The sequence below is a fragment of the Suricata suricatta genome, chromosome 3 (assembly GCF_006229205.1).
Source record: "Suricata suricatta isolate VVHF042 chromosome 3, meerkat_22Aug2017_6uvM2_HiC, whole genome shotgun sequence".
Classification (NCBI taxonomy): domain Eukaryota; kingdom Metazoa; phylum Chordata; class Mammalia; order Carnivora; family Herpestidae; genus Suricata; species Suricata suricatta.
Genome location: NC_043702.1, coordinates 157,604,048 through 157,622,010, shown reverse-complemented (window position 1 = coordinate 157,622,010; position 17,963 = coordinate 157,604,048). Strand labels below are relative to the sequence as shown.

Genomic DNA, 17,963 nt, shown 5'->3' with positions numbered 1-17,963 from the left:
CCTTATTATTTTCTTTACTTTTTTTTCCCCACTTCTTTTTTTGGTGGTGATGGTGGCGGGGCGGTGGGCGGTTATGTTTAAATGAAGTTGCTTTTACAGCACCAAAGACTTAATCATCCATTTCCTATATAAAAGGTAGCTACTTTTTTTCATGGACCTCAAGTATACTGTAGTATAGAGGTGGAATTTAAGGAAAGGTATTAAGCAGGCTGTGTTGTAGCTTATGGGCAAGTAATAAATTGTATCATGTATCTTGAGTGTATCATAGATAAGCTGCTATATAACGATCACCACTTCAGATAGCTGTGAAGTTAGGTGATTAACTAGTTGGTACTTAACCTTTTACTTTCTGTATAAATCTAATTACATGAAATAGAAGTGGGGGTTTTGATTTTTTACTTTGCTTTTCTGTTTGGAGTGTCATTGTAACTACTGTATTGTAAATGATGGAAAATAATTGCATATGTTAAAAAAATAAGTTGTGTTACATTAACATAAAAAAACTGTAAAAAATTTAAAAAAACTAAAAAAACCCCAACTATTTAATAGAATTAATTCCAAAAAATTAAATGCATATTATATAAAAACATTTTTTAAATGTCTGGGGTATGGTAAATATTAAATAAAACTGAGCTTTAAAAATCCCCACAATATCTAGAAGAGGAGGCATTTTCTTTTCATTTCATTTTCTTTATAGGCAAATTAATTGAGCTATAAGGTAGAGAATGCTGACTTGATTTGAGTGAGTTTTTCTGAACAGAAACTCCTATTTTTAATTCCAGACACTACTGAAGAAGGTTTGGGACCAAAGGCGTGAGAGGATAGTAAATGCTCATATCAATATTAGTTTTTCTTAAATAAGAATTTAATTTTCTTAAAATAAGCAATGAGGAATTACAAAATGGGAAGGGAGTAAATAAGGATGCCACATAGAGTTTCATTTTTGAAAGAAAAATTACTCTACTATGCAAAGCACATATTACAGTGATCTGAGACTGGAAGTAGAGAGATATGTCATGATTGGATATGTGGATATTCTCTTCACTGAGAACTCTGGACTCGGAACCAAGAGAAAAGGAAAATCTTAAATGCATAGACTAAGGAAATACAAATCAAAACCACAATGAGATACCACCTTACACCAGTCAAAATGGCTAAAATTAACAATTCAGGAAACAATAGATGTTGGTGAGAATGTGGAAAAAAGAGAACCCTATTGCACTGTTGGTGGGAATGCAAACTGGTGCAGCCACTCTAGGGAACAGTGGGAAGATTCCTCAAAAAATTAAAAATGGAACACCTCTCTGACCCAGCAATAACACTACTAGGAATTTTTCCAGAGGATACAAAAATGCTGATTTGAAGGGACACTTGCACTCTGTTTATAAGAACGCTATCAACAATAGTTAAATTATGGAAAACGCCCAAATGTCCATCAACTGATGAATGGACTAAGAAGATGTTGTCTACATATATAACAGAATACCACTTGGTGATGAAAAATAATGAAATATTGCCATTTGCGACAACATGAATGCAACTGGAGGATGCTAATTAAAATCAGTCAGTGAAAGACAAATATCATTTGATTTCACTCATATGTGAAATTTGAAAAGCTTAACATATGAACATAAGAAAAGAGAAGGAAAAATAAGATAAAAACAAAGATGGAGGCAAACCATAAGAGACTCTTAAATAGAGGGAAAAAACTGAGGATTGATGGGGGTGGGGAGGGCTAAAGGATGGGGAGGGTGGGTTAAATATGTGATGGGCATTAATGAGGGCACTTTTGGGGATGAACACTGAGTTTCATATGTAAGAGATGAATCACTGGGTTCTAATCCTGAAGCCAAGACTACAGTGTATGTCAACTAACTAGAGAATTATATAAAAAAAAATCAGGAAGAATATCAAGGGGATATTAGATGATAAACATCGAGAAGAGAGAGTTTCAAGAAAGAACAGAAGCTATCAGTTTTTAAAATAAACTTTTCCAGGTTGGAAAGGAAACTTAAGCCATTTCTGGTACTTAGCTGGCGTTATTATTTTAAGCTGAAGGAAGAAAATGGAAAGATGGAGGGAAAACCATTTTATAATCTGTGGAAGACTAGATGATAGGTAAGGAAATGGAAACTGTTCAAAAAGAGAGAAAAGAAAGGAAGTGAATGTTTATTCCATGTATTAATAAATGTGCTAGGTATTAGCATGTGCTCAGAACTTCATCCATGCAGTTTCTTTCAACCTTTACATCTGTCTTGTCCACTTCTGATAAACAGTGCAACCTAGGTTTATAGAAATGAAGAAAATACTTCACAGTTATTGAATGGTAGAGTCTATTCAACCCCAACCTAATTTATTATTCATATTCTGAGATCCCTTCTCTCAGTGCAGTCAGCTAAACCTAGTAATGAGTAATGGGATGAAGAATAAGTTACTGCATGAATTAAGAATCAAAGTGTTAAATATTGATATCTCAGTTTGAAAGTGAAACAGGAAATATTGGGATGTGGGTGTAAGTCAGAAAATGATTTGATAGCCCATCCTAGAGAAGAGAGTTGGAGAAAAACCCAGAGAGCGGGGATGTTGGCCAGTGTTCATGCTTTGGACTCTGTGTTGAGCCTGAGTATAGGTGGTATTTCTAGAAGACAGTGCCGGCGCCCCGTTACGCCCAGGGATCAGCACAAAGGGAGCCAGCTGCCCACCTGCACATCCGTAAGACTGTGCCAGTGCGGAGCCAGCTACTGAGAGAAAGATGTGCCTCCACTGGACTGCAGAGCAGCCAGTTCCTCCCTTGGGTTCAGATGGCCTAAGGAAGGACAAAGAGATCTGAATGACTTGGATGCAAAAAAGAGGCCGATAGAGGGGGCTGTGTAGATTTGTCAACCAGAACCCAAGTCTGAATCACATACATTTTAAAGGGAGCAAACAGGGACAGGCAAACACGTCTGGAGTTCCACAAAAAGGCCATTCGGAATGGGGTATAGAAAATCCATGTTAGGTTTAAAAATTAACCCAAAGGTTAAAGACAGGAAGAATCCTAAAGAGACAATTTTATAACTTAGTGCGATGAAAGTACAGACCAGAGTTGACTGTTAGATTTAGGAAGAATATACCTGAACATGTTTAGATTAAATTTTTACATTTGATGTAATAGATGGCTAAATGTCAAATGATTACATCATAAGAAAACAAATAACATTTTTTTCACATCTGTGGATTTGACTATCAAAATCATGCTGTCTTATTTATATTTAATTTCATTTTTTAGCATTTATTTATTTATCTATTTATTTATTTTTAAAGCATGAGTAGAGGCAGAGAGAGAGAATCCCAAGAAGGCTCCACACTGTCAGCACAGAACTCGACACAGGGCTGGAAACCAGGAACAATTAGATCATGACCTGGGCTGAAGTCATATGCTTAACCAACTGAACCAACCAGGAGCCCCTCTTATTTACATTTTAAATCTGAAGCAAATCCTATCAAATCTAATGGTAAACAGTATTAGCAGGAAAGATGAGTAGAGTGACTCCAGATAAACAGTAAAAATTTCAAGTCACTCTAGATGATAAGAGACAATGCTAATTGACTCATAAGTGATAACTAGAGTCAGCAAAGTCAGGCTGCAATAATATAGCGTATGAAGGAAATCCACACAATTAAGGTTTTCTCCAGGCAACGTGTAATGTTATCTATCCCTTTTTTTATACTCAATTTTGCATCTATTATAAATGTGCATTTAATGTTCGCTTTGTGAAATATAAGGGCTACACAATCAGTAAAACCCAATTCTTGTCTCTGAGGGGTTCGCGTAGCAAACAAATATAATAAAAAGGGCATTAGTCGTAATTGAGGAAGACAGAGCACAGAAAGGCCATCTTAACTTGTTGGAGAGAAAAGTGGTTAAGAGAAGTTTTCAGAAAGAAGGTAATATTTTAACAGTCTTGAAAAAATGTATAGAAATTTACCAAGCAAATAGAGAGAGGAAGTAGGGTAAAGGCACAGGAAAAGAACATTCAAGTGGGGCTAACTTGAGTATTTTTAATTTGTTCCACGTGGCTGTAAGTGTTTCTCTACTTAGATTGTATTTGTTTTACATGCTGTTTTTATTTATATTACCCTATATAAACATTTTCATGATATTCAAAACCGTATTGATTTGTACTTTAAAATGTATTTATATTAATCTAAAATATTTTTATAGAGATTAAAAGATACAAACTCTACTCTTATATGTGATACTGCCATCAATATTATATGCTTATTGTTGGCATTGGGGTCATACCATGAAAAAGTAACTTATCTGCTTGCTTAATCGTATTAAACATAAAAATGTTCCAGACACAGGACTATGTTTGTGCATATTATTAACTAACTATTGACCCTACTGAAGACATGAGAATTAACTTTAGATTAACCAAGGAGTTAACTTTATTTACTAAACCCAGAAATTTTAGGGCCAGGCCTCACATAGCTTTGACATTTTCTCAGCATCACAACAACCTTTACAAAATAACATGCTGAAATTAAAGCTGAAGGATGTGTTTTCAAACTTGGTGAGATGAAGCGAAGCGTATTTCCAAACAACACTTAAAACATTGCGTTAGTCACTCAATTCAGGGATAACCAAATTAGCATTCCATGGATTCGTGCTCCAGAAACTACTGGTTGCCTCTTCACCCACATACTGTACAGCTATTCATACCAGCGCCTTAAGACACTTGAGTTTGCCAAATTTCACAGGTGCCTCGTGCAGAGAATGCCCCTACAGTCTGCCACTCCATTCTCCAAAAGAAAATCTCTATTCACAAGAGAGAAAGACTTACAAACAGAGAGGCTATTTTTCAAAATCTTTGAAACCAATTCAGTTTGGAATTTGAGCAGTGGTACCTCCTCTTAACAACAGGTGCAGAATGATACACTGGCTCTCTTATGAATATTCTTGAAAGGATCCCTTCGTGTTGGTTAGCATTTTCATTCTCTGTCTCTTTAAATGAGGCCTGCTTTTCATAGGTCTTTTAATTTAAATGCACCAACTCTTCATACTGTACCTAGTTTATTTTACTAATAAAAAAATACCAAATACCAATTGGTTTGTGTGAAAATTTTTCCATTAAGATCTTAACATATAGATTTGATGATTCTTGCATTAAAAGAATCCCACTTCTTTGTCTACACTAATCACTAAAGCCTTGGGCTGTTTTCCAGGAATGAAGATGACTGTATGGGGTTTCAATTCAAGCTCTCTTGGTTGAGACTCTGGTGCTCGGAGATGCTTCTGAGCAACATAGAGAAAATTACACTACACTAGGGCTATTTTAGACATATTACCACCATTTACTTACAGTATACTCATTTAATATTATTTGATATTCTAATCTTCATTTTTCTTACCTGTAAAACAGAATAATAAGGATCTTTTTGTATCTCTCAAAGAGTAAATGGGAGGATAAAATATGATATAATTATGAAAACTATATATATAAGGACAGTGTAAGATGTGGATATGATAAAGGAAAAATAATACAAAATATTTTTTAAAAACCCTCTTTTCTCAGAATAAAACATTGGAAAAAAAAACCTTCTCAGTCTTTTGATTGGCAAGGATTGCTTATGACTCAAAAGTGTTAACTACAGAAGTAAATAATTGATAAATAAGATTTCAAAACATTTTTTACATCTGTTCTGAGTAGAATACCACTAAGAAAGTCAAGTGGCAGGATACATGCTGGGTGACTCTAATTTTAATTATCTTTTAGAGAAAATATGTGTATCAGAATATACAAAGGACTATTATAACTCAATGAAAAAGGTACAGTTCATGAAAAATAAACAAAATATTTGAACAGATGTCTTACAGAACATGAATAGTCAATAAGTATCAGAAATAATACTTAACATGATTAGTTATAGGAACAGAAAAATTCAGTAGCTCTCCAGTCAGAAACCAGAAAAGAGAATTTAGATATAACTAAAGCTAAGAACAGAACTAAGAAATAGTTTAATTCGTATGTACTTGGCTTTCAGAACAAAATGATGAAATTCGTACTACTATTTTGCTTAGGAATTCTATTTTAACATGTATCTGTTGATTTTGTTTTCACACTAATTTTAGTGGGTTTTGTTTTTGTCCTAATAGTTTTTAACAGTTTAATGGTTTTTAAAAGGACGATCTCTTGAAAATATTTTTATACTTGGGAAAATATAACTTCCAAATGGAAATTTTAAAATATGGAATTGAAGTACTCCTCAGACAATTTAATCTATCTAAATGCTCAGTTTTTGTCTCAGGGATAAACTTTAATGGGGAAACAAAAAAGATGAAGAAGAAGAAGAAGAAGAAGAAAAATGAGTGAATGAACTTGAGACCAGAGATGAAGGAAAGACGAAATATGTCTGGGTGGCTGTTAACAAAAAAAAGTTACCTTAAAGGTTTTTTGGTAGTTTAGAATTTTGGCTTGAGAAATCTATGTTTTTCTGAGCAAAAAAAAATTATAGATGAAGAGAGGCTACATATACATTTCCTAGTTTATAATAAAGGCAATTTGCAAGAGGGTTTTAATAAAAAATTGAAGGCATTTTCATTATCTGTGAAGATTTCATGGAATTATGAATCAGCATGGAATGAAGTAAACGACGAGACGCCTATGGGTTAGTTGGTTATATTGATAAAGATTTTGGACTCGGAGCACAGCGAGGAACTGTGAGAACGGTGAGTAAGCACGGCTATGTCAGCCCCACATCAGACTCTGTCTTGCAGCCTGGGATTGATGTTACTCCAAGCCATACATCCACTCACTTTAATTTACTTAAGACTCAACAGATAATAAGAGGAAGGGAAGGACAGACAGAACCAGATGAAGACAATGTGATGCTTCCCAAAACCTGAAAAAAAAAAAAAAAAAGAAAGAAACTGGTTCCCCAGTGGCTTACTCAAATGTAAAGTCTTTCAGCTGCCACCCGGGACATGGGCCCCCAAACTACTAGCTCTGAAAGGCAGCAGGACAATCCTACAGGACTGTAGCAAACAGTAAAGCTGTCAATGGGGGTGCAAGCACTCATGTCCCAAGGCTCAGGGCAGAAGGAGCAGGCCCAAAATAACTAGCTCCCAGGATTTCCCTGGAAGAAATCTGACTGTGGATTTTACAGCTGCTGCCTCAGGGCCAGGCTTCTAATTCCCATGCACAAGGTGCTTGCTGACTGCAATCCGCCTTTTTGGGAGGATATTCCGGTAAAGCAAAGATGGTTCAACATACCCCAATCATCAATGTGATCCACTGCATTAAGAAATGAAGGCTAAACCTTATGTCATCATCCTAGTATACTCAAAAAAAGTATTTGAAGGATGCCTGGATGCTCACTCAGTTGAGACTGACTCTTAATTTTGGCTCCTGTCATGATCTCATGATTCGTGAGTTGAAGCCCTGCTCTGCACTGACAGTGCAGAGATTCTCTCTCCCTCTCTCTTTGCTTGGGATTCTGTCTTCCTCTTTCTCTGCTCTTCCCCGACTCATGCTCTCTATCTTTTAAAAATAAAGTAACTTATAAAGGAAAACATTTGAAAACATTCAACATCCTTTCATGGTAAAATTTCTCAACAAACTGGTATAGAAAAAGCAACTTCAGCATAATAAAGACCCATATGACAAGCCTACAGCTATTATCACACTCAGTGGTGAAAAGCTAAAAGCTTTTCCTCTAAGATCAAGAACAGAGTAAGAAATCTCCATTCTCATTCCTTTCATCCAACAAAGTACTGGAAGTCTTAACCAGAATAGTCAGGTAATAAAAAAGAATAAAAAGCATCCAAACCAGAAAGGAAAAAGTAATATTGTCTCTGTTTGCAAAGACATATATATAAAAAAACTACAGATTTCATCAAAAAAGTTGTTAGACCTAATAAATGAATTCAAGACAGTTTCAGAATACAAAATTGAAATATAAAAATCAGCTTTATTTTAATTATGGACTTTTGCTCATTTTAACAATGAACTATATACTAATAATGAACTGTTAGAAAGAGATATTAAGAAAATATACACACAACAACCTTAAAACTTTCTATCTTGATGTTAATTTTTCTCCAGAGCACCCATTGCCTTCTAAAAAAATAAAATTTACCTGTTTATTTTTTTCTCACTTCACTAAAACATAAACTCCAAATTTCCAAATACAAATATGTATAAATATATATATAGTATGAATATGTAGTATATATAGAATTATTTATATATAAATATATAAAATTCTTTTTACTTTGGAGGCTGATACACCACCTGTGCTTATAATGTCATTAAATATTTATTTGTTGAGTGAAAAAATAAATGATTACAGGTCTAAGTAACATTAATTTTTAACTTTTCTTCTTTAATATTTAAGGCAGTTCAGACTCTAAATTTTACTTTTGAGTACAAAATTTGTTATGTTTCAAGAGGTATTGTTATAAATCCTTTTTTTATTGCTTCTTCTAGAGTTAGACCATGGATTTTTTTGATTCAAGGATTATCAAGGATAGCTTTTTTTAAAATTTCCAGTTAAAATGCTGTACTTCAAAAATTTTACTTAAAATATTTAACTTCATTGGATTTGATAAAAAATGGCCTCATAAGAGTCTTATTTAAAAAACAGTATCTAAGATTGGGAAATTAATTTAACCTCACAATCGATACGTTTGTATGCTCTCTCCTTGATGGGTCCATTTGATTGCGATAATCCTCGTCCAAATCTTTATATACACGTGAGTCTATTTTTAGACTTTGTACATTTTGACACTACTTAATTACTGTAGCATCATCATCATCATCATCATTATCACCAGTACCATATTCAAAGAGATATTTTCTTTTAACTTTTTTAATGTTTATTTATTTTTGAGAGAGAGAGACATAGAGCATGAGCGGGGAAGGGTCAGGAAGAGAGAGAGAGACGCAGAATCAGAAGCAGGCTCCAGGCTCTGAGCTGTCAGCACAGAGCCCGATGCGGGGCTCGAACCCACGAATGTAAGATCATGACCTGAGCTGAAGTCGGCCACTTAACCGACGGAACCAACCAGGTGCCCCTCAAAGAGTTATTTTTGAGTGTTTAATAAATGCTGGGACTTCACAAATATAAACTAGTTGAATTCTCACACTTCTATAAAGTAAGTACTATTATTGTGTACACATTATAGTCAGGAAACTTGAGAGAGAGAGAGAGAGAGAGAGAGAGAGAGAGAGAGAGAGAGAGAGATACCTTTCAGTGATGCAGTCAGAACACTGTTCTTTAGAATAGATTTTAATATCTGCTGGTGCTGACCTACTCTCATTATCTCCTTTTAAAACATTACTCCTTTTTCTTACTTAATTTTTTTGGATTTTCATTGATGCTACCTTAAATTGTGGAAAATAACACTCTTATAAGATGTTTTCATTCAAAAATATGAGTGGGGTCTCTATTTATTAAAAAATCTCTTAATATCCTAAATAGTTATTTTTTAGTTTATTTCCTAAGTTATATTATTAAGTTTGATATTTTGTGAATTTCAAATATGTCATTTTGTGAATGTGAATCTTTTCTATTATATTTTCTTACTGGTTTTTGTTTATTTATTTGTTTATTTTGTAAAAAGGAAATTTCACTCAATTTTTAACGTATATTGTTTAGATTTGGTTTTGTTTCTACTCCAGTTGAATCTCTGAAGACTTGCCAGATAAATAGACGTATCATCTACAACTAATAATCGTATCTTCTTTTAAATATTAATATGTCTCTATTTGCTAATTCTATATTAAAATTTTACTTTACTAGCAGAAGTTCCTAAGTAAGAGTATAGAGTAAAAGCAACAATAGACATTGTTTTCTTGATACTAAATCTAATAACAATAATATTTGTATCTCAGGAAAAAGTTTATATACCTTGTTGAATGGATTATTCTATTAAGTTCTTGATTTAATAGGTACTATTTTCAGAAGGGATATTTGGAGATTAGAGTATCTGAGGTCCTACATATGTAAGAATGTCTTTTTTTCTTCCTCTTACATAGGAAATCACTTGAGTAAGCACAAAATTGTTGGGTCACTATTTTTCCTCACATAACACCACTGATTGTTCTCCCATACTTTAGTATTTAGTGTTACATATTTTTTAAAAAGTTCCTTTTCAATGGTGCCTGGATGACTCAGTTGGTTGAGCATCTGACTTTTGGTTTCAGTCAGGTCATGATCTCATGATTTGTGGATTCAGGCCCTGTCTTGGGCTCTGTGCTGACAGTGTGGATCTTTATTTCTAAATAAATAAATAAATAAAAAATAAATAAACAAAAATATTTTAAAAAAATAAATTAATTAAAATGTTCTTTTTCATATTCACTTGGTTACGTACCAAGTGAAGAAGAACAAAATAAGAAGCTTTTCTGTAAGAGTCTTGGAGAGAAAGACAAGCTAGGAGTTAGCCTCCCGCTCAGGGTTACAGATCGGTTTGCTGTATTTGACTTTATATTCGTGTGCTACCTTCTATCCTGACAAGCTGCTATGATCCTCTGATTCTCCCTGGGGGAAGAGAGATAGGAGTGCAAGCAGTCAACCTGTGATCCAGGATGAACCGCCAGTTGTGTCTGCTTCAGTTACTCCCATCCAGAGAAGACGCAGTCTGGATCTATGACAGACAAATGCTATCCTTGTCAACCTCAGAGTCAGACATGTGAGATGAAGGTGATTTCTGTATTTTATTTTGTGTCCATGCACAATAAATTGGCTTTAAAAAGGAGACAAATCTTTAAACTCCATAATGACCTAGAAAAAACTGAAATGGGGTAGCTAAAAATGACTGACATTTACTCTGAAACCACATTGCAATGCAACCCTTTGTCATAAATCTTGCTTGGACGGCTCTGTTTTTTTTCTTTTGAACAGGTTCAAGTTTTATCAGGAAAGGCTCTCTCTGTCTCTGTATTTCTCATTCTCATTGATTCTTCTCAATCAGATATTAGTTTTCTCCTCTTGGAAATTCTACTGTTTGCATGCACCATGCCCTTCATGCATCTTTCTTTTTTTAAATAAATTACATCGTTTTTCAATCTTTATTGATAGTACTGGATTAGTTTCTTAAGATTTTATTCTAAGAATTTTATTCTGTTTCCTCTAACAGTTCATTGTTTTTATGTTAGTTTTCTATGTACTGAGTTTAGTTTTTACTTTCCTAAAGCTTTCTTGTTTTCTGATTATTCTATTTCATGACTTCATATATTTGCATGAATTCAATATTCCTCTAAAATTCCTTAGCAGGGAGGGGTTAACGGAAGATGGGAGCACTGTTATTAACACTCCGTGAATCTGGAAACATCATGGCATAGTGACCAAAACCCAAGCTCTGTAGCCGGATTGCCTGAGTTTCCATCCCAGCCCTGCCACCACTGAGTTGAGTAATATTAAGAAAATTTAGGTTATCTAAACTTCAGTTTCCTGGATTGTAATTTTAGGACAATAATGCTAACCACCTTGTAATGTTGTGTTATTTTTATTTTCTTTTAATTTGGTTGATGTTTATTCATGTTTGAGAGACAGAGAGATAAGAGTGTGGACAGAGGAGAAGCAGAAAGTGAGGGAGACATAGAATCTGAAGCAGACTCCAGGCCTGAGCTGTCAGCACAGAGCCCAATGCTGGGCTGGAACTCATCGGACTGTGACATTATGACCTGAGCCAAAGTCGGATGCTTAACAGACTGAGTTTCCCAGGCTCCCCATGTAACATTATATTAAATGAGCAACAATGGGTAATGACTTAGAAGAGTATGACAATAGTTTGTGCTTAATACTTGTTAGCTAATAACTAGCTAATCCTGATGGCTCTCATTAGCAAGTCAACCTTAGAATTGTCACCCTTTGCCATAATGTGTCTCTGGCTCTGTATTCGGGAGTATTGGTGGCTTCCAATTGATTGAGTGTCTCCTCTATCTGCTACTTAGACAGTTATTTCACTTGGACATGATAATCTGCAAATTGATCAGCTTTGCCCTTATTTTGTTTGTTTCCTGCAATACATCTCTCAAAAAAATCTCTTCACATTCCTGCATATGAATTGGAAGATTCTTTAACTTCAGGTTGTGATCTAACTATGTTAATATTCTATGGTAACTTAGATTAGGCTGTGAAACAAAAATCATGTCTTATTATAATCATGTAATACCTTTTTTTTTTTCTTTTAGAGAGAGAGCACATGGGACAGTAGGGGACGGGCAGAGAGAGAGAGGGAGAGAATCCTCCATGTTCAGTACAGAACTCTACCAGGGCTTGAGCTCACTACTGTGAGATCATGACTTGAGCCTAAACCAAATGACAGATGCTTAATTGACTGAACCATCCAAGTGCCCTTATCCATTTGTTTTTAATATATAATTGAGGATGTGTGCGGTGTGTGTGTGTGTGTGTGTGTGTGTGTGTGTGTGTGTGTGTGTAAGGTAATGTTAGGGATAATATGACTATACATATGAGTATATATATCCCATAAATTGGCAGGGTTTCACTATATTCTTTCTACTTTGCACTTAGATTTGTTTCTAGCTAACTTCTGTACTTGTGTGAAGTAATTTTGCTTCAGCTCGATAAAAGGTACTACCTCAGACTTGATCTTTTTTGTTTCCTTTGAGAAACCTTACAAGAAGCCTTCCTGCTGGGTTTAATAGAACAAAGAACAACCACAACAAACTGACCTTCATTTTCTCTTGTATTCTTTTGTCACATCAATGTTCTTTTGTGCTGTTCTATTTGTTGCTGTGTGAAGTGCATCTGGGTTGTGAGATAGGGGATTTTGATTGCAATTGGCATTGACTTTTGAAATGTATTCACTCACTTTATAACTTGTAGTGGCTGTCTCAAATGAAGTGCTTCAAAGAGTTGTTTTTGTTTTTGTTTCAGTGCTAGGGATTTAAGCTGGTATATATTTTGATAACATTTAGTTTTATTGATTCATAACACCATTTGCCTTTAGAAAACAGTATCTTACTTAAATAATGCTCAAGGAAAAGCACTCTTGGTTTCAGTCATAAACTATTTTAATAGCTTGGTATATATGCACATGCCTGTGTGTGTATACACATACATACATATATATGCAAGGAATACATGTAAAGAAAAAGCAATAAAGAGAGGAACTGAAGAAGGCTATTTCTGTATTTTTGTCCTTAATATGAAGATTATAAATCATATGTGAAGATTAAAAATTGCATACTGCCCCTTCTTGGTACCACCAAATTAAGCATTAGATTGAATATATTATTAAAACAATCCAAATAGGATTTTCCCCAAAGTTTGATTGTAAAAAAGAAGTATTTATAAGATATACTTAATTTTTAGTTTCTAGTTCAACATCAAATTATTTTTTATTACTTCTATAATTTAAAATAGTAGTGTAGGAGAAATACTATCTTCTCATATATTTACTAGTACCAGTTTTAACATAACAGGTTCCATTCCACACATTATTTTTTAAACATTTTTTTAGCATTTCTTCATTTTTGAGAGACAGAGAGAGACAGTGTGAGTAGGGGAGGGTCACAGAGAGAGGTAGACACAGAATCTGAAACAGGCTCCAGGCTCTGAGCTGTCAGCACAGAGCCCGAAACGGGGCTCAAACTCACTGACCATGAGATCATGACCTGAGCCGAAGTCGGACACTTAACCAACTGAGCCACCCAGGCGCCCCTCACAATTATTTTTTTAATATAATTTATTGTCAACATCCACATACATTAAAGGTTCCAATATCACTTGTATGAAAACTGACATAAGACTTTCTTGTAATACAAAAAAAATCACTTTAAATTACTCTCCTTTTATGTATATACTATAATATTCTTTATAGAAAAAGAGATTTGAAGTTCTATTCTACTTCAAGTTTGTCAGATCATTCCTACATCACAGTGTTTACTTCATATTTCAACATTTTAAGGGAAGAATATTCAGGGAGAAAGGCTCATGGATAACATAATAATTATGATTTATAAGACAGGTTTCTGTTTTATTAATAATAAAATCTCCACAGCATCCCAATAGTGGACGAAGTTCTGCCTCCCATATATTTTGGTAAGTAAGCATGTATGCATTTCTTCCATAATATAAGTACATGCTTAGAAGTGATCCAAAGAGAAATGAGACGGATTCTCTGCCCTGATGTAAATACACTTAAAAATTGAAAGTGCATCCTTGCTAAGAATTTAATTGTCAATAACATTATAGGATTTGGGAAAATATTACCATCCAGGTATCTGTATTGATTTATACTTTCTGTCCATATACAAACCACTGATGACTAAACAGTACCCACAAATAATCTATTTATTCCCTTGTACTCCATAATATTTTTCTCTCTGAGATGTGACTCCATGTAATACTTAACCACCATAGGAAAGGTTGCATTTAATGCAAATCTCCACCTCATGGAAAATACTGGGATAAAAAATTACAGAACTCTTTCTTTTAAAAGAGAGTTTTGGTAAATGAATTAGCATTTGATTTATACAACCATTTCAAGTTATATCTATATAGAGCTGATGTAGTATAATATGTAAGTCTTTCTGAGAAGGTATTTAAAATGATTATTTGCCAAGAATTAGTATGTAGTGCTCAGAAAACATCTGAGAAGTTGAGAAAATAAAGATCTAAAATTGTTTTAAGCTCAAGGTAATTATCAGATATTTTATGGTGACTGAGGTGACTAGATCACAATGGATGGCAATTCTAGAATCTGTAAGAACTGGATTACACATGATGGTACAGTGTTTTCCAACTATATACTTTGAAATGTTAACAATTTTAGGAAGTAAAAAAAAAATTGTCCTGAAAAGTCCTTGTTTGAACAATCTATTTTAATTGTAGGATATTTTAGAGTATTTGACATGCATATATACATTGTAAATTTCCAAGTACAGTTTCTAGTAACTATAGTCTTCAAATTTGCTTAGCCATGGCTTCTTTTAAAGAAGTGTTCCTCAAAAAGCTAACAATAGAACTTCCCTATGACCCAACAATAGCACTGCTAGGGATTTACCCAAGGGATACAGAAGTGCTGATGCATAGAAGCACATGCACCCCAATGTTCATAGCAGCACTGTCAACAATAGCCAAATCATGGAAAGAGCCTAAATGTCCACCAACTGATGAATAAATTAAGAAGATGAGGTTTATATATACAATGGAATGCTACAGGGCAATGAGAAAGAATGAGATCTGGCCGTTCGTGGCAACTTGGATGGAACTCAAGGGTGTCATGCTAAGTGAAATAAGTCAGGAAGAAAATGACAGATACCATATGTTTTCACTTGTAAGTCTAAACAGGAGAAACTTAACAGAGGATCATGGGGAGGGGAAGGGAGGAAAAGAGTTAGGGAGAGGGAGGGAGGCAAATCATGAGAGACTCTTGAATACTGAAAACAAACTGAGGGCTAAAGGGGGAGGGGGTAAGGGTAAGGGGGTGATGGTCATGGAGGAGGGCACTAGTGGAGAAGACCACTGGGTATTATATGGAAACCAATTTGACAATAAACTATATAAAAAGAAGAAGTGTGTGTTTATATATTTGTTTTAAGAAACAAACATTAAACATCTCACAAGATGTAAGTTATTCAGTGAAACATAAGAAGGATCATCATCAACTCTTTAGTGAGGAAAAAATGATGACTGAGAACATAGCCCTTTAACCACAGCTGGTGTCAAGTAAGGACCTAATTCTGACTGTTTAACAAAGTTGTTCTATTCTAAATAGTGCTGTTACAGGGGCTTCTTAATCTTCGATATTATATTACAACTTTATTTCCAAGATTTCCCTGATAGGACTCTTTTTCTTTCAAACAAGTTACCATAAGCGTTTAAAAAGTTATCTTTCAATATAGCTGTGTACACTGTTACTGTTCAAAATTCTGACTATTTTAGCCAAGAACTCTAACGAGTTTGCTACCCGAGGGGGAAATGTTGGGAAAGACATTCTATTTTTTTTAAAGATTTATTCATTTTGAGAAAGAGCACATGCATACTTGTGTGCACAAGTATGGCCAGGGCAGAGAGAGAGGGAGGGAGAGAATCTTAAGCAGTCTCCACACTCAGCAAGAAGTCTCACAAGCTGTCGAGTGGGAGGGGGCTCAAGTTCACTACCACAAGATCATGACCCGAGTTGAATCAAGAGCCAGACGGACACTTAACTGACTGAACCACCCAAGACGCCCTGGGAATCACATTCTTAATCTTTCTTAGCAGAGTGTTGTAGTGTCAAGAGAATTGAGTAGGAGGTACTGAAATGACATTTTTAATGACCAATGTAAAAAAAGAGAGGAATAAATAGTTTTCATTTAGAATATATGTTGTACTCCAGACTATGCCTTTTGTTTTCTGGCTTCATTTTCCTCATTTGAGAGAATAAACTGATTTAAAGGCAAAATAAGTCAACACTAGATTTTTACTTACAACGTGTAAGGAGCTGATGATTGTTGCTTTGCACTATTCTCACTTACATACTTATGCACATATACACGCAAGTGCACAGAATTTCCAAGATGAGCAAAGCCCCTTGATTTAATTAATGTTTTCAAAAGCAGCTATATAAAAACACTGCTTCTCTGGCTTGAATTGAGACTTCATTCCAAAGGCTGTGGCTTGTAGAGAGCACAGTCTCAATAAAATGTCAAGGTGACAAGATCTTTGATTGCTTCACATAATCTTTTATACATGAGAGAAAGACAAAAAAGAGCAAGCACAGCACTGTAATCTCACAGATTTTCATTTTAATATTTTTTAACTTTAACTGAAATAGATCAGATTGGGTATTGCTATGGCTAGCAAATAAAACCTGAAAAGCACAAATGATTTTTATACCTAAATATAACTTAGTTTTATTTTTAAAAATTTTTTAATGCTTTATTTATTTTTGATACAGAGAGAGACAGAGCATGAGAGGGGGAGGGGCAGAGAGAGAAGGAGACACAGAACCGGAAGCAGGCTCCAGGCTCTGAGCTAGCTGTCAGCACAGAGCCTGACGTGGGGCTCAAACCCATAAACGTGAGATCTGACCTGAGCTGAAGCCAGAGGCTTAACCAACTGAGCCACCCAGGCGCCCCATAACTTAGTTTTAAAATACTTATTTTCAGCTAACATTTATCCAAATCTAATAAATTGAAAGATCATGAAATAACTTCTGAGCTGAATGTCAAGGTAGGAATGTTATAGTGAAAAGAAGACATTTTAGACCAATGAGAGCTGAATTATAAACTACACCAAGAGTTAGGTAAAAGGGAGTGGCATGAAAGCAAATGCAAATTTGTCTGCTGTGAAATTTGTGTAGAAGTGGCCCTGTGCCATCAAAGTCGGGCACATTCTATTTTCTTCTTTCCTTGAAATCTTGTATTCCTAGATACCCTGACTCAGAATCCGGTCTACTGTGTATCATTTTATACAAGTAACATTGTGTTTCTTACAGTGTTTATATTGTTATCTTTATGACAAATTTTATCTATGAAACTCACTTGTTAATATATTAGAAACAGCCACACATAAGAAACAGTGTTTTCTGTTTTGGAAAGTTAAATAATAATTATTGAAGCCTTTCCCATGTGCTGAGTACTTTATAATTGTTATTTGAGTCTTTTATATTTCCCCATCACACACTGAAGATATCTAAATATTAAACTCTTGATATACACTGCTTCATTATTACTTAGCATGTGCCTGTGAGTCATCACAGAGTGGCTGAAACACACATACAAAAATTACTTTAAAAAGTCTTTTGTAACATAGAAATGTAAGAAAATTAATATCCTGCCTTTTCCCTACAGTTTCATATAAAGTCATTCTCAGCAAAAGTCCCTTGTGTTAATCATATAAATGCCATGTTTAATTAAATCACAGATTCTGCAATATTAAAGGACTTGGAGGCTATTCAGTGAGGTCCTTTTATTATTAGGATGCAAGTTTGGCTGTAGCAACATAAGCCTGATAATATT

At 34.6% G+C, this 17,963-nt stretch overlaps 1 protein-coding gene and 1 long non-coding RNA gene across 5 annotated transcripts in view; one reads left to right on the top strand and one right to left on the bottom strand.

The window, feature by feature from the left end:
• Positions 1–17,963, bottom strand: part of BRINP3 (BMP/retinoic acid inducible neural specific 3) — a 414,132-nt gene that overhangs the window by 46,837 nt on the left and 349,332 nt on the right. The gene's annotated exons all lie outside the window — the stretch shown is intronic.
• LOC115288368 overlaps positions 1–17,963 on the top strand; it is a 30,931-nt gene that overhangs the window by 10,414 nt on the left and 2,554 nt on the right. The gene's annotated exons all lie outside the window — the stretch shown is intronic.